The following is a 27,162-nucleotide window of genomic DNA, read 5'->3' as shown; positions in this document are numbered from 1 at the left end:
TATAAGTCGGAATTTTTTTTAACTTAAATGAAATAAAATAAATAATTTTTAAATTTTAATATGTTAATTCATGACTTTTAACATTTAAAAACATATATTTAAAAACTAAAATTAATAAAAAAGTGAAAAATCAAAATAAGTTGAGAAAAAGTACGTCGTTACTAATATTTAACTTATCAGTTTATAAATTGTAAATTTGACTTATAAATTAGGTCGACAAACAGTATGAGATAAATACTTACGGACTTATATATAAGTTATAACTAAGTCCATAGACAAACATGCCCATTATGAGATGTGCAGTCCTCTTTGGTCGTAAGTACTACTAACATATTAATAAAATTGTTACTACTACTCTTTCGTGAGCAAGCTCTGTGCACATGAATGTACTGCTTGCTTTGGTAAACACGTTAAATTTGTTATAGTTTTTCTGCTATGCCTTGTATCCTTTAGGCTATAAATTGGAAGATAAATTCTTAAGTTATTCATTAATAAATCATTAATTTTTGTGAACTATTTAAAATTTGTAGTTTGTATAATATTTTATAAAATGTTAGAAGTATTTCCTTTTTATTTTCCCCCTATATATATACAATTCAAATAAATATTAGTTTTGCCAATAAAGAACATAATATTAGATTTGCCAATAAAGAACATTGTAAGTCACTTACCAAATTATTTGAAAATGTACGAATATATCAGTTGCATACATTCAAAATGGGAAAGCTCTAGCTTCTACTTACATTGTTCATGAATTAATAAGCGATTTCATAAAAAAATGTTAATAATCGCACCTAACATTACATTATTTGAAATAATGTAAAATTCAACATTATCGTGTCACGCATGATAAATAGGATTTGTAAGCCGCAGCTCGCCATGCATGATTCAAACTCCATTCTTGATCTACCAAAACCTGCCAAAAGAAATGAGGGAGGTAATTACCAATTGATCTATTAAAACCAAATATAATACTTTCAAAAGAGTATCGGCCCCTTCCTTACTTGCATTCCTAGAAATATTATTTTATGTGTTAACTTAAATAAATAATTTGTTTTATAGAAATATTAAGCTTGAATTATAATAATATTAATAAACTTACATGACATCTATGATTTTAAAGTCTACAAAGCTTTCTCCTTTAAGATTGTGATTAATAATATTTTGGACGTCTTTAACAAGATATCGACCACATCTATTATAATTGAATATGCAGATTGAAAGAATAATTAGCATTAGCAAGTAGCAACATAATCATATATAAAATTATTAAAAATAACTTAGATGATAGAGAGAAGTATGAGTAAGAAAACTTGTATATCAAATAAGAGCCTTGGTGACCATTTTTATTAATGTTTTTAAGAATAGCAAAGAGAATGATGTTTGATCAACTTTTGTATCAACACTTTGACTTGTATCAACACTTTGACAGTATAACATTATTATCTTGATAGTAATAGTTGTTTTAACTGGTAAAAGCTAAGATTTGACAACAAAATTAAAAAATATGTATAGAGTACCTTCAAGCACCGGTCTCTTTTAAATATTATTAAATATATAAAATAAGAACATAATTCTTTTTCGAAATTATTAAAGAAACATACTTCAAATGGGATAAAATTAAATTTGAAAAATCTAAAATGACAAAAAGAAAATGAAATTAAGAAGATTTAACCTGAACAGTCCGGTATATTACCATAATCAAATGACCAAGGCCAATCTTTTCTTTATGAGGAATGACAAACATAGTAAACACGGCCAAGTGATTACATACACTAATATAAATGAAGTTTTGATGCTCACCATTCAAGTCTTTAGATGTAAACAATCCGAAAGGTCCATTTTGCTGATAAACAAAGCACAGAAAAAGAAATAGGAGTCATTAGGCAAACCTAATTTACTATTAACGAAGAAACAACAATCATGAAAAAAATTCAGAAACTTTTTAGGAAAAAAAAGATGGTTCTACCTCTTTGTTTTGCTGATCTTCAATCACATGTCCTGTAAATAATAATTTAAAACATATAATTTCTCTTAGACAACTAACAATATAATGATAAGAGAACAAAGCTAAGATAAACTACTTTAAGATATCAAAAGAATTATACAAACCAGCATCCGAGATAAATCCATGATACAACAACATATGTCGATAAAACAGAAAGAAAGCTTAGCAAGATTCAGTACTGAACATTGAACAAAATCATACAATACATAGAACAGACCACAAGAAAGAAGAAAGGAGTTCAATATGCAATTCCTTTCTCATCTCTTATGAAGATAAATTTGAATTAAAGCTGAAAACAAAAGTAGAAGTTAATATAACATCAAATCAAATGCACGTGGGCTGAGATGTATAAAACACGGTATTTTATAAAATATTCACCATATGTACGGGTGTTAAGGATGAGAGATGATAAAAGGAGTTCTAAATGGTGACCCTCATTGTGTTAGCATACTATAGTATGGAGGAATATATCCAATAGAAGTGTTCATGTGTTAACAACATGGTTTACAAAATCTAAGACTTTCTTTTTCGTTCTAAATGGCAAACTGGCAATAAGTTTCAGTGTTATATTAAAGATCAAACATCTAATTTTCAGGATTAGCCTGCATATACTATGCAAAACCTACAAGTTTGGAAGTCACTAATTAAAAAAAATGAGTATAATTTGAAGATGACATGTAGGAGTTGTGGTTATATTAGATCACAGTGAAAGTTATACATCCAAAGATATTCTTCGATCACAATTGCTAGACACTTCAACGGTGCTGTGAGGTATTTTGTATAGAAGCATCAACAATCGCACATTATTGAAAGATTTTTCCACACGAAAACCTGAAAATGTATAACAATAAAACATAAATTAGGAATTCAGTAAAGTTCAACACCTTATAAATCTGATCTCATACTATGTCAGTCATCTAGATATAAGATGTATTACACAAATGACAATGTATAAAAACAATAAATAAGGTGTAAACATGAAAGCTACCTCCACCAAGAATGATAATGGCTTTGCTACCAGGAAGATGATGGCTTTCTCCATGAATCAATGTTCAACATCTGCAATCTGTCTGCATCCTAAGCTAAACACAATTGTAGTTAAAAATAGAACACTCATAATCAAAAGCTTTCTTAGATCTTGAATCAAACACCCAAAGTAGAGAAATTTAAGCATAGATTATATAAGATATTGGAAAGGAGTTTTACCTATTCGGTTGAGCGATACATCATACATGTATCAAGAACAAATTAACTGTAATAAAAAATCGCCAATTATACCTGAAACAATAAATTCGTAAAATCAAGATATATACAAAATTAGAAAGAACATATTTATCAAATAAGTAATTACAAAAAACATATCCGATTCAAAAAATAAATTACAAAAATTAATCTACATAATAAAAAACACATGACTTTCTATACAATCATTGATTATAAGATGTAAAAGAATAAGAATTTGCAGGGAGACTAAAGAGAGAGAGATAGATGGGTTTGAATTCAATTTAAGATTTGAAATAATGGATACTCCTAACATAAATTATAAATTTATGAAGAAAAGTTGAGATGTAGTCAAACAGTTGGAATATAGTTAGTACTTGTTGACCTGTGATATAGACAGGGGCAAGTGAAGTATGACCAGAAGACAATATTTTATAAAGAAACAAAGATTAAACAGAACCGAAATTGAGGAAAAGCAGGAAAGAAGATGTAACTGTAAAACACTTTATAGAATTGACGCAGAGCGGCAGTCGTTGATGGAAGTGTATCAAACACTCTACCTAATAAAAAATTCATGTACGGCTCTTATGAATGGAAATGGGAAGGTGAAGGAAAAGTACTACTCCTATCCTATGTATATTGTTGAAGAAACATAATAGAAGCTTAGATGCTACTGTTCATTTTGGACATGAAAGGGTAAAAGAGCGATGACATTTAGAGAAGAAAAGGTAGGTAATAATTGGTATGAGGAAGGGTAACACAGGTAAATATGCAATCAAAGAGGAAGAGGATTCAGCTTTTATAATATACATAGATAATTAAAAACATTTTACAATTTACATGATTCTGTAATCCTGAACTTACCGGTTCAGTTGAGATATTAATTACTGATTTATCATCAAATCGGGAATTTGTTTGAATAATATCTCGGGACAAAAATCGGACGAATTTAAAATTTACTTATATTTTCTCATTTATATGAAAAAAATTATTCAAAAAAAAGATTACAATGATGAATCAGATTTTAAAAAAGAATCGGTCAAATATTTTTTTTAAAATATACCGAGAATATTTCTCGTAAAGTGAACAAAACATTTTTTCTTTAAGTACCCATATTACCGTGGAGTATTGCTGTTGCATTTAGATCCTTTGTGCAAAAACAGTATTTAATTTCCTTTCTTTCTTTTTTTTTGGGTAGAATTTTGTGCATTAAAAAGAAAGAAAATGTACAATAGAAGAACCCCAAAGTTGAGAGACAGGCCAAAGGAAACCAACTCCAAGCAAAGAAAAACTATACTTACACTAACTACCCCCCTGTCGGAATGGTAAGAACACTAATTTTTGTTACATTCTTTTTCAAACCAAGTAGAAGACTTGTAAGAGGAGCATCTCTTGATTAACCAACTCAATGGGCGGGGAACATGCTGAATTATGATACCAGTCGTTTCTTCCCTCCAAATGAGATAACATCCTATCTGAAATATTAGAAATTCTGATAGATTGCTCGATATCATTAGCATTAAGGTTTTCCTGAACATTTGTTGAACATAAGAGCATTCTAGGAAGAGGTGGTGGGAAAATTTTCTATACAGCTAATGCAGAAATAGCAGTGAACGTAACCCCATAACTGTGGAGTACCAAGGAGCTGAAAGTTTATGCCACACATTAGCTGTCCAGGTTGGTTCTTCACTGGGAGTGCGAATAGCTGCACATATTTCATAAATTAGATCTTGAGGCTGTACAAAACTCCAACCCTCCAGTAATAGTATTCCAAGCAACCATTGCTATTTTCTCACAGTACCACCAGTTTCCAAAAGCAATTCCATAGTTTTAATCTGGTTCACTAAATTCAGGCTGCGGTGCTTAACAGCTAGCTACCTGTCTCGGTACATTTTCTAATACCAAAATTATGGCCGAGCGTTATAAATCTTGACTACAACATTGTACCTAGGGTCTTATGGGATACTTTTACACTAGGTTTAACCTTTAACAACATGTAAATGTGCAAAAATACATGTCTATGTTTTGTATGTCAGCAAGTTAGCATTCCAACCAAAAGAATGAGGGAGGGAGGATAACAGTGTTTCATACCATGCCGTGAGGGCAGTGAGGCTCTTTTATCATCTATGTCTTGAAGATATATAAAAGAGGACGGCAGTTCAGTGGACTCCTCCTTCGAGTTAGTACCAAATATAGATTTCTAAGTTTTATATAATATATTAATGAATGTAGCACTAAGAAGCAGTGATACGGGTGAGGGACGGCGGCGCGTACGGGGATACATGAATTCGGAAAATAAAATAATATGAAGATCTAGGTGAAGGGGTATAAGACACATATATTAATATTAATATTTTACATATATATATATATAGCAGGGGTATACGACACATATATTAATATTAATATTTTACATATATATATATTATGAATGATAAAATCCATTAACACAACTAATAATTTTATGCAAATTGAATCAAATAGATGGTTTAAGCATCTAACACAAGAATTTAAACTAAAATTATGATTGTAGTAAAAATAAGAAGAAAGATGAATTTTAATTACAATTTTGAGCATCCGAGTATACCCAACAATCCAAGCATCCTATACAGGGGTTCGTGGGGTTACGGGGATTTACTGGGGATTCATTGGGTGCGCACATAAGAGGACAGCTAGGTAGTTAACTACTATACTTCAGAATGATAGACAACTGGCATGAAATTGACAACTTTTCAATGGAAGGTCAGCCACCCCCCAATTTACTGTAGATATAACAATTCCAAGTTTTCTTGGTAGAATCTATTTCATACAAATTTTTCTTCACAGATATTCTGCTGTACCACGCGATCCCCGGAATGAGTTCGAGGCACTTAACAGACTGAGAAGCAGAAGATAGATACCAAGTGCTCATATTTTTCATAACCCTATCCCATTTTAGTTCATGTCTTTCCGTTTCCTCCTTACATACATATTAAAAAGAGTTTTATATCTTGAAAGACCTGCCATATGGATACAAGTACACAACACAGCTAGCATGAATTATGTGTACCCCATCCCAAGAGGATAGATTTAAATGAATTGGACAGATGGAATTTAGTCAATGTATCTTAAGTTGACACGCATCAGGTCGACTTGCAGGTTAGATTCTTAGCTCGTATCAGTTCAGTTCAATTACCTCAAAGTTAACACATTAGCAATGTCATCACTCATCAACATGCTAACTCTTTAACAAAATAATTATAATTAAATAATCCTTAATGGTGTATCCTGTATGTAACAGTACTTCCCTTATTATCTCGCACATTTCTTTCTCTATTTATTGATTCTAATAATACACAATCCTGCTATTCAATTCCTTATATTTAAGTAGATAATACTGTGCTGAATTTGATATTTCTTAATATAAAACTTGTTTGATATTTCTTCCTTAATAGAGAGACATGCTCCTTTCCTAAGGGTAGACCAGCATAATACAACCTAACCAAGGAAGAAAATTTGCAAATTTAAAACAGGCTTCCTTCATTACTTCACTTCACTTCTAGCCACATGCTTCCTCTAATTGATGTTGTTGTACTCTTCGCCACCCTAGGAGATGTTAAAGTTTCCAGCATCACGACCACACACAACAAGTTCATCTTCCTGTTCACCATCAACAGGAGCATAAGATCCGGCCTTTAAATCGCCATCCAAACTATCAAGTTTTACTTTGAACAAGTTGATCTTCCTTCAGTTTGAGAGTTCCATTACAAGGACATTGCCCAAACAATATTCGAGAGTAATAAAACGCCAAAGGGCTTTTGCTAATGTCTATTAAAAGTTATTAGCGATTTGCAAGAGATTTTGGCATATTGGTCATTTACTTCCCTTTTCTAGCAGAAACGAGGTTCAGACTTCACTTCAGGTGCTTTATTACTATTTCCAATATGAATTGTGTGCATTGATTTGAGAAACTGTATAGTTGTATTTTATTGAAATTGTAAACGTTCAACCATTTGTTTATTTTTGGTGATTAAAAAAGAGAGTTTAAAGTAAATAAAGGGATAAGAGCCAATTGACAGGCCATGCACATAAATATATTGAATCATCCGACGGTCTGCGGGTTCATAACTCAACGGGGTTAGGACTCAGTCCGTGAGCCTAGATTGCTGGTTACGTGGCCATTATTTGCTGAAAATTTCACAATGAGAAACTTATAATTCAAATTTTGGGCAACGGAGAGGAAGTGGGGTATGAGATCTATAGTTTCTCGTCAGAAATTAAGAGTCCCGTGATTGGAAAAGACAAGATAGAAAATGCAGTGGTACAGTTTGCATGGTTCCTCTGAAAGATAGATAATTAGGTGACACACCAAAGAGATATCAGTGATGGCAAAACGTGCAACGGAGAAAGACAGATCATCTTATAAAAGTTTCTTATTTGATCTCAAAAACAACTACTAATCAAGCTAGATTTAATTTCTATAGTAGGCCAAACCAAAATTGACACATTATTATGATACAAAAACTTAAACCTACTTAACAACCTTCTTTTAACATGTATAAATGATATAAAAAAGCTTCTGACAAAAAAAAAATAACATAAAAAAGCTATAAAATTTAATAGCTTTTGACCCCACATATAATAACATATAGGTAATAAAGCATTAAATTCTCTAATAAATATATTTAAACAATTTACTAATGAAAATATGAAAGTCCTTTTGTTCTCATTCCTTGTTCCTCCTAATTTACTCGTGGTAAATGGGTTAAAAAACTCAAGAAAATTATATTGGAACAATAGTATGATTTAAGAATATTTTAGAATAAGTTTAATGATATATAGAAATGGTCATCCGGTGACTAAGTGCTATCCCCCGATCCCCAAACCCGCCCCGATTCCTGAACAAGTTATTTTGCTCCCCGATCCCCGCGAGAAGTTCGGGAATTTATTGTTTGCTTAACAATATTAAATTGTAAATAATGTTTTTTAATAAAAATTAACATGATAAAACATAATATCTAATTTGTTTTGGAATAATACTAATTTTTAACCTTAATTTGAAATAATATTAATTTATGGTATCAATAATAAACATAAAAATATTATTAAAATTAAATAATATCACAATAGGTAATCTTTAAAATGTTTAGTGGATTAAAATTAAATTTTTTTATATTATGTATATTTTATTTTTTTATTTGATGTATTTATGTATATAATATTATTTTTATTAAAAATTGGAGTCACGGTCGTGAATCGGGGCGGGACACACTAATCCGCGACTCCGCCCCGATCCCCAAATTATATATATATATATATATATATATATATATATATATATATATATATATATATATATATCCCCGTCCTGTACCCCGTACCCGAGAAAATCACTGATTCCTCACCCAGTTCAAGGGGATCATCGGGGTTGGATGGGGCGAGGAGAGGTAAACGCCCATCCTTAATGATATATAGCATTGATAATATATTTAAAGTTCAGTTTAATGAAAAGAGTAGATTAATTATATATATATATATTAGTTTACTTAATGAAATTTAGCATATATAGACAAACATTGAGATTTGATTATTGTAATTAAGCAGAGAATATTATACATAGCTTGACCTAATATCAAATCGTTTGTTTCATCATCAATCATTGTACTTGATTAATATAAAGATACATGCGATAACATTCTTTTCATATAGATGTGTACTACTCAAGTGCATATTTATTGAGACAAAAACATATGCATTTGTGATATTTCAATTCAAAATTTTAAAAAATATAGATATTTCAATTACTTTATATGTGTGTATACATGATTTTAAGGTCCTCATAAAAAATGAACAAGTCGAAGCATTGGTACGTTTATTGTTTGACTTAATATCTATTCATCAATTGAATTTGGATTCTAAAGTTTTGATTAGTTCTTAAAGGCATGAACTTTCTAAAAATATAAGTATAACATAAATTACATAATGGTAGAATGTTGTCTTCAATATCTTTAAATTGCATGGTACTATTTGCACTAAAAAAATAGGCTTCATTGTATTTTTTGAAAGTGATTGATACGTGGAAGAGTGTTTATTGGTATTTAAAGGGCATATTTTACTTTTGTGTATTATTGTAATTAACTATAAGGTAAGAAATTATAAAGACATTGATCCTTATTTGTTGTATAATTAATTCTAGATGCTTCTATTTAGTAAATTGATAATACTAAATTTGTTTAGAAATCTTTGGAACTTTAATTGTCTTCCTTACTTAGTAGCATTAATATAATAGGTAAATCATGTCAATTTTAAATTATTTTATTTAATATTGATTTGACACACAAACATATATATATATTACATCAAACTACTCTATTATTTCTTGACCGCTTTTATTTCTTGTATCAATGCCATGAGGTCATTGTAAGACGACCCATCTTCCTCTGTAGCACGTTTCGCCATCAGTGATATCTCTTCCGCGCGACACCTAATCATCTCACTTTTATGGGAACCACACATCAACCGCATCACTGCCTTTTTTATCTTATCTTTTCCAATCACCGGACTCCTTATCTCTGGCGAGAAATTATAGATCTCAGAGCCCACTTCCACACCATTGCCCAAGTTTTGAATTATGAGTTTTTCATTATCAAATTGTTCAGCAAATAAGGGCCACGTAATGAGTGGAACACCAGCAACCATAGCCTCAAGGATCGAGTCCCAACCACAATGTGTCATGAATGCACCAACAGCCGGGTGATTCAATATCTTTATTTGAGGGGCCCATCCATTTATCACGATCCCATTGCTATCTTCAAACTCTCCCGCTCCTGGTATAGGCATGCTATTCTTAGTCACCAAAATAAACGGCTGATTGGATGCCTTTAATGCTAACACAATTTCAGTCAACTGTATGTCATTAATTATAGCCATACTCCCGAAACACACGTAAATTACCGACTTGACTTTCTGTGTATCGAGCCAACTCAGACAACTAAGATCAGAACTAGTATTACAATCACCTGAAATCTGAACCTCCTTTCTACCACATAAGTGAAATAAAGGACCAATATGCCACGATTTCTTGCAAATAAACTTCTTGTACATGTCAGCATAAGTTGGCTCGATATCGAGAAATGTGTTGTGGACTGTACCATAGCTCCATTTTAACTGTTCTCTGAACGAGAATTTGTTAAGATACTGGTCTTGTTGTTGAGACCTTTTTAATTTCAACTTGCGCCGAATTTGAAAGAGAGAAGAACTTTCTGCTTCAGGCTCGACAACTTTTTTATAATGCTTCTTGGAGAAATGATAAAAGAAATTGTAAGGGAAGAATATGAGCCTAGGGATCTTAAGCTCCAACGCCAAGTCAACACTCCAAGGGTAAAATAAATCAGAAAAGATACAATCAGGAGATAAAGAGCGAGTCAAATTTTCCATTGGTTTTTGGATAAGTCCTATGGCTCGCTTTAGCTTTGGATATTGTTCAGATGAGGTCACCGTAGCGAAATTCTCAATTCCTTCAGGAAGATCAACTTGTTCAAATGGGAACTCGAGAGAATGGATGGAGATTTGAGTGCCAGATTTTACTCTTTCATTAACGATGAACTGGAAGATGGTTGCGTTATGTGGGGTTGTGACGATGGAAACCTTAACATGTCCTAAGGTGGCGAAGAGTATAGCAATATCTAGGACGGGAAGCATGTGGCTATAAATGAAGTATGGGAGGAAGACAACATGGAGGCTTTTGTTTTCTACGTTGGCCATTGATGCTTGTAGTCAATCGTTTTGGTTTTAAAGTTTGAAAATAATGTGTATATATAATGTTTCAAATAGACCGATTACTCAAAAGAACATAAAAGTTGGCCATCGGTGACGCCAAGGCGTTTGACTTTAGGCGGTTTAGTTTTTAATAAATCCAACGACCAACTAAACAAAATAAAGATTTGCATCTTCTTAAAGAAAATCTGCATCTTACTAGAAAAATTATAACTACCAACTAATCGATTTGAACAAGCAATTGAACTAAGATAAAGAAAGACAAGGTAACTCTGTAAAAATGATATGAATAAAAACTCCATGTCTTAAAAAAACTAAGCTAACAATTGCAGAAAGGATAAAGATAAAACATACACAACAAAAAGTGCATCCTCAAGATTAAACTCCGAAATCTCAATTCTACCTATATCAAAACTAACATATTCCCACGTGTCGCCTTCAGATCGATGAGGAAATCAACTGCACGTAACCCCAGGAAAATGATATCTATGTATAACAAAATGATGTATAGCCTCAATTATCAAAACCATGACTTTTTGGTGTTAGAATAGAATTTTCACTCAAATGATTACTTCGAATAAGAATAAACTATCTTTAGATTTAACCAACTTTTTATATACGTCTCTCAACTTTCATTAAATTAATAATAAGGCAAGGACAGATACAGCTATGCGGTTCTACACGTAAAACCAATTATCCGTTTGTCCTATTTTCCCTTTAATTACATCAATACAATGAATCAATACGTTTATAAATCTAGTTCTCTATGTTGGCTACAAATACCAATTATAACTATGTGTTATACTTGCTCTTATTAGCCTAAACAATACATTATCTAGTATAAATAATCTACCTATCAAACAATTAATTTAGTTCCACCAAAATCAAATAAAAAATACCCGGAACATCAAATTCTAACCAACAACATAGATTGAATCTTTAGGCATAGAAACAAGATATATATGGAAAATTCAAGTATAGCATCAAACTGAAACAAGTAACATAATCAAGATTAAATTTTTAGGTAAAAGAAACAAGATTAAATATCAAAAATTCAATCAAAACATCAAATTATAACAAGATAATTGAAAGAAGGAATCTTTACTTTACCTTGGTACCCAGCATTGAAAAGAGCTCTTTTAAATCTTGGTAATGTCAAAAATGATGCTATTGAAATCGAAATCACCTGTTCTTGCAATTGGGTATATTATAATAACTAATTAATCTATATTCTCCGATTTTTTATTGTGAATTACAATTTACACCCAATTTCAAAACCTAGACTCAATGTTTATAGATACGAGTTCTTTTTACTCTTCCTCTTTAACCCCTTTGCTCTCTCAAACTATCTCGGTTATAATTATATTATATGATATTATAATTCACAAATTTTCATGTTGTTGTTGTGTACAAAGAAATCTGTGAAACTCAATATAAGACTATTTTTACTTCCCGTATGCATATTTTGATATGTACTTGTATATAATGATTTTAGTGATTGAAAATTGATTGGTGATTAAAATAATATAAATAAAGATAATGGCATGCTTGATGTTTAACCCATTTGTGTTGTATCATGTGTTTGAAGTGAAACTTTTTTCGTAACTCCCATTCAACTGTATTTCTTATAAATAATTCAATTTTAAACTTTTTGTAATAACATATTTCATTTTGTTTGTTTATATTTTTAATAGGTCCTATACATTTGTCTGACTTTTTTCATTTTTTTAAATTATTTTTTGGAGATAAAAGTATATTTATTTATAAAACTACAATTCATATTTAATTAAATTTTGGATATTTCGTTACATATTTTATGATAATTTTAGGATTATCATTAACATGAACGTGTAATAAATTATTAAATTTGAAAGATCATGAATAATACATTTGAGTGTTATTGGGGAAGAAAGTAGAAATTGGTTGGAAGTTGGGGTGTTGAGCTTTGTTTATTAAAGTAAGGAGAAATTGGTTGGGGGTGGGATCGAGAGGAAGTAGAAATTGGTTGGGAAGGGTTAGTTGGCGATTGACATTCAGAATTATTATTTAAGATATACTCTATCTCTATACCCAGTTAGAAATTGGTTGGAGATAAGGGCATGATGGATTGTTGCTCGAAATATATAGTCAACACATTGTCTGGCGGAAGAAAGTAGAAATTGGTTGGGAGTTGGGGAACTTTGGGTTGTTACAGTTAGAGCTAAAAATGTTATGCCTTGTTGGATATATATATAGTCAATTAAAGAAATATAAATTGGTTGGGAGTTGGACATTGGATTGTTATTGAGATATACAGTATATCCACGTAACACACTTTCTAGTGGAACGAAATATAAATTGGTCGGAGACGGATTTTTGTTCGAGATAGATATCAACATGAATATCGGCTCACATATATATTATAAATAACCCATAAACAAAAATAAATAAATTTAACTAATTACGAGATATATGATATATTCTCTTAATCTCAGGGTGCATAACCTTTTCTCGAAAATATAGAAATATTTGAACTTACCATGCTATAAAAAACAAATCATTGGCAATTTAAAAATGAACTATTCTTTGTTAAATTTTACCGACTTTGTGTTGAAAAAAATATTAGAATACAAATGCTACAATACAAGCAGGGCCAATAATCACAGTAGCTTTCTTGAAGGCTTGAACGCATTTGGTTATTTGGGCTAGTTAGTTTATTCCAATTGTATATGATTTGTAAAAAGCCCAACTTTCAAACCATTGTCAAGCCCAAGTTCGGAACAAGGCCTGCAAGGTCCATATTGTGTACAATGTCCACATAACGTATAAGGTCCACACAACAAACAAGGTCCACAAGATGTGGACATGTATGAGCAAGAAAAAACGGAAAGGGACAATATATGGTGCAAGACAAAATGGAAAGGGACAATACATTAACACCTACAGCAAAGCTAATACAAGCACATGATCTGGACATCAGAACAAACACAACTGACACAAGGTTGACATTGACCCCCGACCAAGATCATGATTTATAGCCCTCACATGGAAAAGATGTCATGTTCCTTGCACATGGCATGTGCCTATATATACCCCATACTCACTTTAATGAAAAGAGTCAAAATCATTATATTTCTACTCCATTCAATTTCTGATAAGTTTGCTCTACCTTCTCTCTACTTTCTCTATCTAAAAATACACACATAATCACATACTTATATTATGATCTCTCATACCGAATATTTATTCTCACGCCAGAGGTGCTTACGGGTTCATAACCCTTCGCGGGCATTTCCGTTTTAGGGATCTTGGAGGTGACAAGGTCGATAATGTCAACAAGATCACAAGGCCAACAAGATCAACAATCCTGACAAGTTCAAAACACACTTCAACAAGGTCAACAAGATCAATAATGTCCACATGATGAACAAGCCCAATAACCCCATTACACATCTATTCTAGCATAACACTAAGGAAGTAGATGTTAGGGCGAAAACACGCGCTAATAATACACACAAGTATACGCGTTCGCAAGTAATATAGAATACTTTCTAATTCGTTCCCACAGAGACTCAGACTAATTATGTTCAATTAAACTCACTCACCAATGTATGATTACTTCTCAATCTTAAGACAATAACACTTAGATTTGTTAACTAATTATTAACTACAATTAACTACTAAAATTAACCACTTAATTAACACTTCGAATTAATAATATTAAAACACTCATGAGATCACAACTTCATTACTACTTCCTTCAATAGTCATTGTTATTACCCTTAGCATGCAACACCGATGATATTAATTGAATAACACGATACTGATAAAAGCCAACTTTCATTGTACTAATACCATTCTACCAAACATCCACAATTAAGATAGAAGTTGAATAGGCATCAATTATGTTGAGTCCCTATATGTCTACAGAAATTGACAACATAATGATTTAAGCACAAGTTATTCCTTTTGATTACACAGGGCGAATAAAACGGTTAGAGTTACCCACTAATCATGCAACATCATACATGAACCTATGCTAGCATGGCAAGTTCTAAATCTCGAGATCCACCGTCGCTTCACAAGAGATTAACACCCTATCTTATATATTCGTGACGCACATAAGACGAATACGCACAACCAATACTAGATATCATACAATCATCACACACTAAGGTATTAAACAACTAACTAAAGAATTCCATAGTAAATCCGTTACGACCCCATGATCACGATTAGCCCATGATAGCACTTATCGTCATCATGGGTTCATATGAAAATATGATAAATAAACACAAAAGAATAATAACTAAACTAATTATATTAAACCAGAGTACGTCACAATAGTAAATAGGTTCAAAGCAAAGAAAACTAGCATCCAATGTTACAACGAAATAAAGAATCACAAGAAAATATGCTTTCTCTTCGTTGCGGTGTGCTAAAACGGTCTTCTTCCTTATCTCCTTCGCTCCTCGATTAATACAATGATTCAACACCCGTGAAACGTATCTGAAATCTACTTATATAGAAGTACCATAAAACTCAGATTACACAGAAGTTGGAAGCCAAACAGAAATAGAAGTCTAAAATAAATAATCTGATTTCTCAACCCTGCGCGGCCGCTCAGCATAGCTGAACGGGCGCTCAGCTTCCTGCACGGCTGCTCAGCTTAGCTGAGCGGGCGCTCAGACCCCTACTGGAAAATGTCTGATTTTTGCTCCGTTTCTTCGCTGTAATCTGCTCCTCTCTTCCCTCTCGCAATGCTAGACACATGCCAAGACTTATTATTGATGATTACTCCCCCGAAATGTAACTATTATCCTGAAACGCACAAACACTAGAAAAACGCATCAAATAAACAAAATACTTGATTTCAAGACACCAATTTAAGCAATTTTTAGACGTTCTAAGTGGTATAAAATGTCACTTATCACATCCCCAAACTTAAATCGATGCTTGTCCTCAAGCGTCACAGACTCAAAAACAAATAAAAACATGCATGAATGTAATCTATATGAAATGCAATGATCCCCCTTGCTTCGACCAAACCAACCAACTTACAACATCTCAACAAATGCAATTAGGCGACTAAAGATCAATCAAATCATGCCAACTAACATACAACCAAAAACGTGGTGTGTGCAGATGCTTAACAAATATGATCCGGAACTAAATCAATTATTATGACTCAACTATCATCAAGGCAATCACATGATTATACAAAGAATAAAAATTCTAGGCACAAAGTGACTTATACACTACAAGAATTCTGGAGCTTATCACGGAATTATGCTTTTTATTCCTAACAGTAATGCTTATTTGACCGTGCAATGAGTGAGGTCCACAAAAGACTTATACAATGGTATCCATGTAGCGAGCGTTAGGTTAGCGGATCCCAGACTCTAAAAGCCTTAGGTCACTAGGCACAAAGTCCCCTAAGAACTTAATAACTCGAATACCAAAGAGCCCACTCGTGATCAATTATGCATCAACACATACTCTTTTTTTTCTGTTTATTTTTTTTTCAAAATTTCTGAGTAAGTGCGTTTCGCTCCATCTTGCTCAACCCTAGACTACTCGCATAAACATACGAGCCGGCTACTAGCCATTTGACGCCTAGCGACAATTAGCGCAAATTCCATTTTTTACTCCATATTTTTCCTTTTTCATGCCTTTATCACTAAGAACCTATTATAAAATTCTAAGCATAATAAATAGATTAACCTAAAAAATAATCAGATCATAACAACAATCTAGTCCTTAAGCATTCTCTAAGACTTAGTGAAAATACAAGTGTTTCTAGCATGCATATCAACCTACACGACTCAACATCACTTTAATGCTATCACTACACTCGCATCAACATCATAAATCAGTCGGTAAATCATCGCAAAAGGGATCATGGTATATGCATGAGCTACATGATATGATAAACAAATAAAGCTATATAAAAAAACTATATGGCAAAAATTATGCAACTATATGAACTAACTATCATGAATATGCAGCTATATGACACACACACAAAATATTCCTTAACTACCACCCCCAAACTTAAAATCTTCACTGTCCCCAGTGAAGGTAGTAGAAAGGAACACAGGGTATACCTACTCGGAGTCATCATCATCATCACCCTCAGTGGGTGGAGTATCAGGCGGCGGGTATGCAGAGTCCTCACCAAAAACTGGCCACTGGATATCAGCTCCAAGGCCTCGAAAAGCAGTCCCTAACGCAAGGGTGAGCTCCTGAGCAAACCTGCTCTGCGTCTCATACATAGCATCCATCCTCCGTGACAGCTTCCTATACTGGGCATCAGCCATCCCAGCACCCTCCTGAGCTCTCGAAGAACCAGCCTCATCACGCCTTGGCTTCGCCATGGTAGCACCTCGTGCTGGACGCCCTCCTGAAAGATGATAACCCAGTCCATGCTCCTCGGGCTCACCACCGGTCCACTCCTGCATCGCATTCAGAGTCCCGGAATCAATAGGAGCAGCCGACAATTGCAACTGCTCATGAGACGGCCACTGCACTCCCACCACTCGGCAAAGCTTAGTAACCGTGGATGCATAAGGGATGTTCATGTGCTTATCTCCCCTCAAAAACTTCAGAATTCCTTGGTAGATGAACTCACCAAGGTCCACATAGTTCTCCTCATTCAAAATTCCCCACAACAACTGTGCTCTCTCAACTGTGACCTCATGTGCATGTGAAGAAGGCATAATATTAGCACAAATAAACGCATTCCATGCACGGGCATACCTGTTCATCGCGATCGCCAGAAAGTGACGATACTCATTAGTTCCAGTCTTGAAAGTCCATACTGTGCCCGGCCTACAGAGAGTAGCACAAATCAAATCCAAGTCAAAATCCTCAGCAGTCTTCTCGTTCCAGTTCTCCTCCGTGGGCTTCCTCTCTCTCTTCCCAATCACACGGTGAATCGCCGCTGGGTGATAATCAACCGTCATCCCCGGACCACAGAAAACCCATTCTTCTCGGCCTTCGCGTTCGCATAGAACTCGCGAACCACGCTCATCGGCACTGCTTCAGGCGACTCACAAAAAGCTATCCACCCCTTCTCAGCAATCATAGGTAACAACTCACCATCCCTCCCCAATGGTAAAAATCCCCTCTCCTTCAGAATCGGGTTCCCCAAAAGCCTAGTATACTCCTCCTCCGCAACCCTATCATTCAACCGAGGCCTCGCAGCAGTACCCCTTGAAGAATCAGCCGTAGGCACAGTGCTGCTGCTATCGATAGTCCTTGCTCTCTTGGGTGCCATTGAATCTGAATAAAAGTTCTTGAGAATCGTGTTTTTGTGTTTGGGAAAGAGTTGAAGTGTAGAAGTTGTGTGGGAGATATATGGGATAGGTGTATGTATATATAGGGTATGGATTAGGGTAGAATTTGATTAGGAGTGTATTTAAGGGTAAAAATCATGGGATAATGGGGAATAGGTCGTGGGTTTATGGGCTGTAATTTGTGTTTTATTTTTCTGACTTTTTTTTTGAATTTTTATTGAACTTAAAAAAATTTCTTTTAGCCAACCCCTGAGCGGTCGCTCAGTTTGCTGAGCGGGCGCTCAGGGGGTCACTGGAAAAAAAAAATTTCAGCCCGGTTTTTCTGATTTTTGTGTGGTTTTGGATAGGTTATTAACTTCTAAGGGTTCCTGTAACAACAAATCATGGGTTGCCTCCCACGCAGCGCTTCTTTTTCGTCATTAGCTTGACGTTGCGTACCTTCCTCAAGTTGACAATAAAACGGCACTAACCACTTCTCGGATTGCCGTGTCCCCATAGTAGTGCTTCAAACGTTGACCATTAACCTTGAATGCTTGGTACGGATCATTCTCAAAAATCTCCACCGCTCCGTGTGGAAACACAGTTTTGACAATAAAAGGTCCAGACCACCTTGATTTCAACTTCCCAGGAAAAAGTCAGAGACGAGAGTTGAATAAGATAACTTGTTGCCCCGACACGAATAACTTAGGATGTAACTTCCTATCGTGCCACCTCTTCACCTTTTCCTTGTACATTTTGTTGTTCTCATACGCTTGAAGTCGAAATTCATCAAGTTCATTAAGCTGAAGCATTCGCTTCTTTCCAGGTACATCTAGATCCAAGTTCAACTTTTTCAACGCCCAATAGGCCTTATGCTCAAGCTCCGTAGGTAAATGACATCCCTTACCATACACCAGTTGAAACGGGGACATACCAAGTGGAGTTTTGTATGCTGTTCTGTAAGCCCAAACAGCTTCATCGAGCTTTAAAGACCAATCCTTCCTTGACGGACACACAACCTTCTCTAGAATGTGCTTGATCTCTCTGTTAGACACTTCCGCTTGACCATTTGTTTACGGATGATAGGCAGTAGCAACTCGATGATTCACATTATAACGCTACCTCATAGAAGTGAACTTACGGTTGCAGAAATGCGACCCTTCATCACTTATGATTACTCGAGGTGTTCCAAACCTTGTGAAAATCTGCTTATGAAGAAAATTCAACACTGCCTTTGCATCATTTGTCGGTAGAGCTTTGACTTCTACCCATTTTGAGACATAATCGACTGCCAGCAAGATGTACTGATTGTTGCAGGATGAGACAAAAGGCCCCATGAAATCGATTCCCCAAACATCAAAGACCTCGACTTCAAGCATCACATTTAACGGCATCTCATCCTTTCTCGTCAAATTTCCCACTCGTTGGCAACGATCACACCTTAAAACAAACTGATGAGCATCCTTAAACAAAGTATGCCAAAAAAAACCTACTTGCAGAATACGAGCTGCCGTCTTCTCACCACCATAGTATCCACCATAAACTGTGGAGTGGCAGTCTCGTAATATCCCCTCCGTCTCACAGAATGGGATACATCTCCTGATGATCTGGTCAGCTCCCTGTCTAAACAAATATGGTTCATCCCACATATACCACTTCACCTCATGCAGAAACTTCTTCTTTTGAGCTGAGGTCAAATTAGGAGGCAAAATATTGCTGACAAGATAGTTTACAATATCTACAAACCATGGCTCTTCCTCCTGAACTGCGAACAACTGCTCATCCGGAAAAGATTCGTTGATCAATGTCTTATCCTGTGAAGTAGACTCGGGATTCTTCAATCTAGAGAGATGGTCAGCTACTTGATTCTCAGTACCTTTTCGATCCTTGATCTTTAACTCAAATTCCTGTAGTAAGAGCACCTAACGAATTAGTCTCGGCTTCGAATCCTTCTTGGAAACCAAATAGCGAATGGCCGCATGATCAGTGAATACTGTCACTTTGTCCCAAGCAGATAAGATCGAAATTTCTCGAAACCAAAGACTATAGCTAAGAGCTCCTTCTCAGTAGTGGTGTAGTTTATTTGGGCCCCATTTAAGGTCTTGCTAACATAGTAGACCACATGAAAGAGATTATTCTTGCTGAAAGTGTTTGTCCTAAATCCAATCATGTATGATGAGTTAGGAAGAACTTTCTTGTATTCCTATTTGATTTCATTTGAATTAATAAAAGACTTGTTATATTTTTATGGGCTTTATCTATTTAAAGTGTATTAAATAAGATGTTCCATAGTTTAGAGTAAAGCTTCTAGAATTATAATGAGATTATAATAGTGAGATCTAGAAGACGACAACTCTAGACTTAAAACAGTTCCTGATCATAGGATAACTAATCGGATGTTAGTGGATCCGCAAAAATTGGTACATACTATGCTTGCTCCCTTCAGGAGGATGTCTGTTCTCATAGGCATTTGTGTGGTGACACTATAGCTGATATGTAGATGCTTATTAGGGAATAAGTTCACTGAACATGACTCGATAAGTTGAACAACTAATGGAGATTACTCACGTGTCAATAGTTATTCACTGAGTGATAGTTGTACAAGTGTCCTTAGACTTGAGATCGTTAAAGGTATCTTATATATAATGAACTGTGCTTTGGTTTAGTCCTTAGTCTCAAGGACATCCATTAGGTCTATTCTGGGCATAGGGATTTGTGTATAGAGATAGTTAACGTCAATAGAGGATCTACCCCTTCCAGTATAGGAAGAGAATATCCTATGTTATTCTTAGTATGCGAGTTCTGGAATCTCTGGCCAGAGTGTATGAAATTAGAAAGGAGTTTCTAATTTACATTAATATGAACTTTGCATTATGAATAAGAAATTATATGATTAAATTTGATAGGCCTGACACGAGATCCATGCCTTGTATTTATTCGGGATATTATAAGGGTAGAAGGAATTCATTGTACGGTAACTAGTCACTGACAGGTTCTTGATATTCTAAGTAGTGAATTCATATTATCCGGATAGTTGCGATATGTTGAGAAGCATCACTCACGATGTAGAATAAATATAATTAATCAGTTAATTATATTTAGTGAATTTTAGTATTCATGTAAATCATTAATAAAAGTTTATTATTATTTATTTCTACTACCGGCATAATATTGAACCTACAGGGTCACACCATAAAAGAATATTTTCTTTGATGAAATAATGAGAGAGAGAATTATTTTCTAAATAGTTAAGAAAAAGAAATAATGATTAAAATAGTTTTAATTATTATTAAAGCATTTTATGAAGATAAAATGCGGGGGTTAATATATATAAAGATATATTATAAAACCCTAGGAGAGCCCTATAAATAGAATGAGATGGCTCATTCTATTAACATAATTTTGGTTTTGTGAAAACCCTAGCCTCCATCTTCTTCCTCTCTCTCTCTCCCAAAACTCCATTTTATGAAAGCTCGGTTTTATAAAAGGTTCATCGAAGAGGATCCTTCTTGGTAGATACCGGTAGAGTGCTTCACACACTGAGGAGCAACTGCTAGCACTCCAATTTTATAAAGCTTCGATTCACGAGGTATGATTTCGATTCCTCAGTTTTTCCCTTTTATACGTTTTTCTATATGTGCGGTATATGGTTTTTACGGAATAAATGTTATTTCGCGCTTCCGTTCATCCGTAAATTCCTTCATTGGCATCAGATCCAGGTTCTGCATATAGAGATTCATATAAAAAATTTCAGATTTTTAATGCATGTATGGATTTGTTATGATTTTTGCAAGTTTATTTAGATTTAATTATGAATTAATTTGAAATAATTTTTGTATAATATTTTGACTACTGATCTAGGTTCTACAAGTGTTGTAGATTGTCTAGGTGTTTTTTTCATAATTTTGTGATGTGTAGATTATTTGTTATGAATTTTTTAAAAATTGTTTTAATTAAAATTCATGGAATAATTATGCATGTGAATAATTATGATTAAAATTTGCACAAGGACCCATGGCTAATTTGATAATTTTCTGCTACTCCCTGATTTAAGAAATCATATTATTTTGATTTTTATTAATTTATTAATTAAATGTTAATTAATTTATTAATAATAAAATTAAAATAATAAATTAATAAAGAGTTATTAATAAGGGAGTAAAGGGAAAGGGGGTTTCATCTTTTTAATTTTGTAACGGATGGCAGCGGAAACGGCAGGAGAAGAAGAAACAAAAGAAAAAAAAACTGCTGTTGCCAACAGTCGGCTGTTGCGGGCGCGTGAGGCGCACACGCGGGGGTGTTGCGCATTCCCGGAATGCGTTACACCCTGTTGCGCATTTCCGGGATGCGTTACACCCTTTAATGGCTTAAAAGGGCTGTAACACATTACCAGAATGCGTTATAGGGATTGTAACGCAATCCTGTAATGCGTTACAACCCATCTGTCTTTTTAAAATTTGATTTTTGGGAGTTTCGTAACTCCGTTTTGGGCGTGCAATATATCGTTGGATTCGTTTTTCCGAGACAGATCTAATGGACTGGTCAAATATTTTTTATATAAAAGTTTTAAACTGTTTATATTCCCGAAAGTGTTTTAAAGCATGTTTTAATTGTTTTAATTGTTTTTAAATGCTATAATAAATCCATACATCATTATATCAATGTGTGAGATGATATTATGTGCATGCTTACTTGTTTATTTATTTTTATATATGAGATATATGCCTGTGTTTACCATGCGATGATAGATTTAGGTGAACTTAAATCAATATAAGGTGTGCTCTAGAAAATCTAGAATAGGAATCGTTTCTTGCCTTGTCAATAATATTATGAATACAATCATGAGATTCTTGTATTTATGAAACACATAATTAAATATGAATTTTCAATTTTGAGAGAAAGGATGATTCTGTCAACAACAGATTTCTATCTGTAAGAAAGGGTTATTAAGTGACGCCTCTTGACAATGCTCCACCCAATCTGGGAATCATCTGATTATCGATTATTGATTTGAAATATTTAATTTAAAAGGAAGAATCTCTTTATAATATGATTATGATTGTAACGTAATATAATCCCTCTAAAATTAAATAATATCAAGTAGTAATTGGCCAATGACACAACGGGCTTGTGTCGGTCATAGCCTTCCAACATGATAGAAAGTGGTTCTTATTTTTAAATCATTGTCATTTTGTGCTACAGCCGAGGGCTTTGATTTCGAAATAAGAAATACTTGTCTATTACATAGAGATGTGTACATTGAATTAGAATCTAAAGGTCATTACGTGCTACAGCCGTGGGCCGTTGGAGACTGATTCAATTGTACGAAATGTTGGGTTAGACTTGACTTAGAATATTGAGTTTGTCGTGCTACAGCCGTGACTCAATTATTCAAGAGGCTAAAATTATATTAGGGAATAATATAAGATGTAATTGACAAGAGTTGTCTGCCTATTGAACATCACATGACGTTTCGTGCTACAGCCAAGGTTGTGTAATGGAATGTAGGATCCCTATTCCCACTAGCATTATGAATGCCTAATTTTCACTTAGGGGTTGTATAAATTAGATAAACTAGTGGGAGCCACTTATGAATAGAGACCCGATTCATATAGTGTTTAGAAATAAAATTGAATATTTGCTAAGTGTTGTTATGTGTTTATCATTTACAGATTTACTATATTCGTTATGTCTTCTGCACTATCACTCCGGAGTATACTAGATGCTCACAAGTTGACTGGTCCTAATTTTGCTGACTGGCTTCAAAACTTGAGAATTGTTCTCAGGGTGGAGAAGCTAGAATATGTGCTTGACTCACCTAAGCCTACTGAACCTGCTAACATGTTGGTACATACTATGCTTGCTCCCTTCAGGAGGATGTCTGTTCTCATAGGCATTTGTGTGGTGACACTATAGCTGGTATGTAGGTGCTTATTAGGGAATAAGTTCACTGAACATGACTCGATAAGTTGAACAACTAATGGAGATTACTCACGTGTCAATAGTTATTCACTGAGTGATACTTGTACAAGTGTTCTTAGACTTGAGATCGTTAAAGGTATCTTATATATAATGAACTGTGCTTTGGTTTAGTCCTTAGTCTCAAGGACATCCATTAGGTCTATTCTGGGCATAGGGATTTGTGTATAGAGATAGTTAACGTCAATAGAAGATCTACCCCTTCCAGTATAGGAAGAGAATATCCTATGTTATTCTTAGTATGCGAGTTCTGGAATCTCTGGCCAGAGTGTATGAAATTAGAAAGGAGTTTCTAATTTACATTAATATGAACTTTGCATTATGAATAAGAAAGCATATGATTAAATTTGATAGGCCTGACACGAGATCCATGCCTTGTATTTATTCGGGATATTATAAGGGTAGAAGGAATTCATTGTACGATAACTAGTCACTGACAGGTTCTTGATATTCTAAGCAGTGAATTCATATTATTCGGATAGTCGCGATATGTTGAGAAGCATCACTCACGATGTAGAATAAATATAATTAATCAGTTAATTATATTTAGTGAATTTTAGTATTCATGTAAATAATTAATAAAAGTTTATTATTATTTATTTCTACTACCGGCATAATATTGAACCTACAGGGTCACACCATAAAAGAATATTTTCTTTGATGAAATAATGAGAGAGAGAATTATTTTCTAAATAGTTAAGAAAAAGAAATAATGATTAAAATAGTTTTAATTATTATTAAAGCATTTTATGAAGATAAAATGTGGGGGTTAATATATATAAAGATATATTATAAAACCCTAGGAGAGCCCTATAAATAGAATGAGATGGCTCATTCTATTAACATAATTTTGGTTTTGTGAAAACCCTAGCCTCCATCTTCTTCCTCTCTCTCTCTCTCTCCCAAAACTCCATTATATAAAAGCTCGGTTTTATAAAAGGTTCATCGAAGAGGATCGTTCTTGGTGGATACCGGTAGAGTGCTTCACACACTGAGGAGCAACTGCTAGCACTCCAATTTTATAAAGCTTCGATTCACGAGGTATGATTTCGATTCCTCAATTTTTTCCTTTTATACATTTTTCTATATGTGCGGTATATGGTTTTTACGGAATAAATGTTATTTCGCGCTTCCGCTCATCCGTAAATTCCTTCACTTGCGCTGCCCAAGAACTGCGCCTACCGCATAATCACTCGCATCACACATCATCTCAAAAGGCTCTGTCCAATCCGGTGCTGTAATAACTGGTGCAGTGATTAAACTCTTCTTAAGAGTCTCGAATGCCGTCAAACATTCATCATCAAATTTGAAAGGCTCATCTTTCTCAAGCAAGTTGCACAGCGGCTTTGATATCTTCGAAAAGTCCTTGATGAAACGCCGATAAAAACCCGCATGACCAAGAAAACTACGGATTCCTTTCACAGAAATAGGTGGTGGGAGATTTTCAATAACTCCCACCTTGGCTTTATCCACCTCAAGACCCTTGCTAGAGACCTTATGCCCAAGAATAATGCCTTCACGCACCATAAAATGACATTTTTCCCAATTGAGCACCAAATTAGTTTCCACACACCTTTTGAGCACGACACGGAGATTATTCAAACATTCATCATACGAATGTCCAAAGACGGAGAAGTCGTCCATGAACACCTCGATATTATTCCCAATCATGTCAGAGAATATAACCATCATACATCTATGAAAAATGGCCGGTGCGCCACATAACCCAAACGAAACTCTGCGAAAAGCAAACGTGCCAAATGGACAAGTGAAGGTAGTCTTTTCTTGATCCTCTGGTGCAATACAAATCTGATTATACCCTGAGTAGCCATCCAGAAGACAATAATACTCATGACCAGCCAACCTGTCAAGCATCTGATCAATAAATGGAAGAGGGAAGTGATTCTTCCTCGTGGCCTTTTTCAACTTTCAGTAGTCATGCATACTCTCCATCCTGTAACTGTTCGAGTGGGGATAAGCTCATTCTTTTCATTTGCTACCACAGTGATACCTCCTTTCTTAGGCACACATTGCACGGGACTCACCCAAGAACTGTCAGAAATAGGATAAATGATGCCTGCATCCAGCCATTTTAGAATTTCTTTCTTCACCACCTCCTTCATGATAGGATTAAGTCTGCGCTGTTGCTCAACAGTTGGCTTACTACCCTCTTCTAGCAGAATCTTATGCATGTAATATGAAGGGCTGATCCCTTTGATGTCTGCTATGGTCCATCCAATAGCCGATTTGAATTCTCTCAAAATCCTTAAGAGCTTGTCCTCCTCGCTACCTGAAAGGTCAGATGCAATAATAACAGGTAATGTAGATGCATCTCCTAAAAAAGCATACCTCAAGTGTTCAGGCAATGGCTTGAGCTCCAAGGTAGGTGCTTCCTCAATTGATGATTTGAGCTTTCCTTCAGCATTCTTGAGGTCAGAAGTACCAAGAGATTCAAATGGCATGTCCAGCTTTCGCCTCCAGGGAGAAGCATTAAGATATTGTAATTGCTCGTTGCCATCTTCATCATCACTGTCAAAATCCCCCACTAAGGCCTTTTCTAATACATCATACATTAGCATATGATCGAGTTCTGAAGTAACCGCAGAATCAATCACATCCACTTTTAAGCACTCCTCATCTTCTATAGGAAATTTTATTGCTTTGAATACATTAAAGGTCACATCCTGATCCTGCACCCACATAGTAAGTTCACCTTTGTGCACATCTATCAAGGTACGACCAGTAGCCAAGAAAGGTCTTCCCAAGATTATGGGAATCTTCTTATCTTCCTCGAAATCCAGAATAACAAAGTCTGCAGGAAAGAAGAGCTTATCCACCTTGACTAGCACATCCTCCACTATGCCCCTTGGGTAAGTAATAGAACGATCAGCCAATTGTAGAGACATGTAGGTGGGTTTTGGATCAGGCAAATCCAACTTTTTA

At 34.5% G+C, this 27,162-nt stretch overlaps 1 long non-coding RNA gene across 2 annotated transcripts; it reads right to left on the bottom strand.

The window, feature by feature from the left end:
• Positions 1-738: 738 nt before the first annotated feature.
• LOC141672977 (uncharacterized) lies at positions 739-12,400 on the bottom strand. 2 transcript variants are annotated; one of them, XR_012555757.1, is made up of 7 exons: positions 12,095-12,400; positions 3,215-3,286; positions 2,997-3,090; positions 2,727-2,839; positions 1,970-2,001; positions 1,804-1,846; positions 739-916 (listed from the first exon to the last, which is right to left on the bottom strand). It is a non-coding gene; the product is annotated as an uncharacterized LOC141672977 (long non-coding RNA). The 2 variants fall into 2 exon arrangements; XR_012555756.1 differs by having other exon boundaries at positions 2,997-3,085.
• Positions 12,401-27,162: the final 14,762 nt, after the last annotated feature.

This window comes from Apium graveolens, chromosome 7, assembly GCF_009905375.1.
Source record: "Apium graveolens cultivar Ventura chromosome 7, ASM990537v1, whole genome shotgun sequence".
In the NCBI taxonomy this organism is placed as follows: domain Eukaryota; kingdom Viridiplantae; phylum Streptophyta; class Magnoliopsida; order Apiales; family Apiaceae; genus Apium; species Apium graveolens.
Note: the sequence above shows the minus strand (reverse complement) of the source record. Positions and strands in the feature narration are given on the sequence as shown.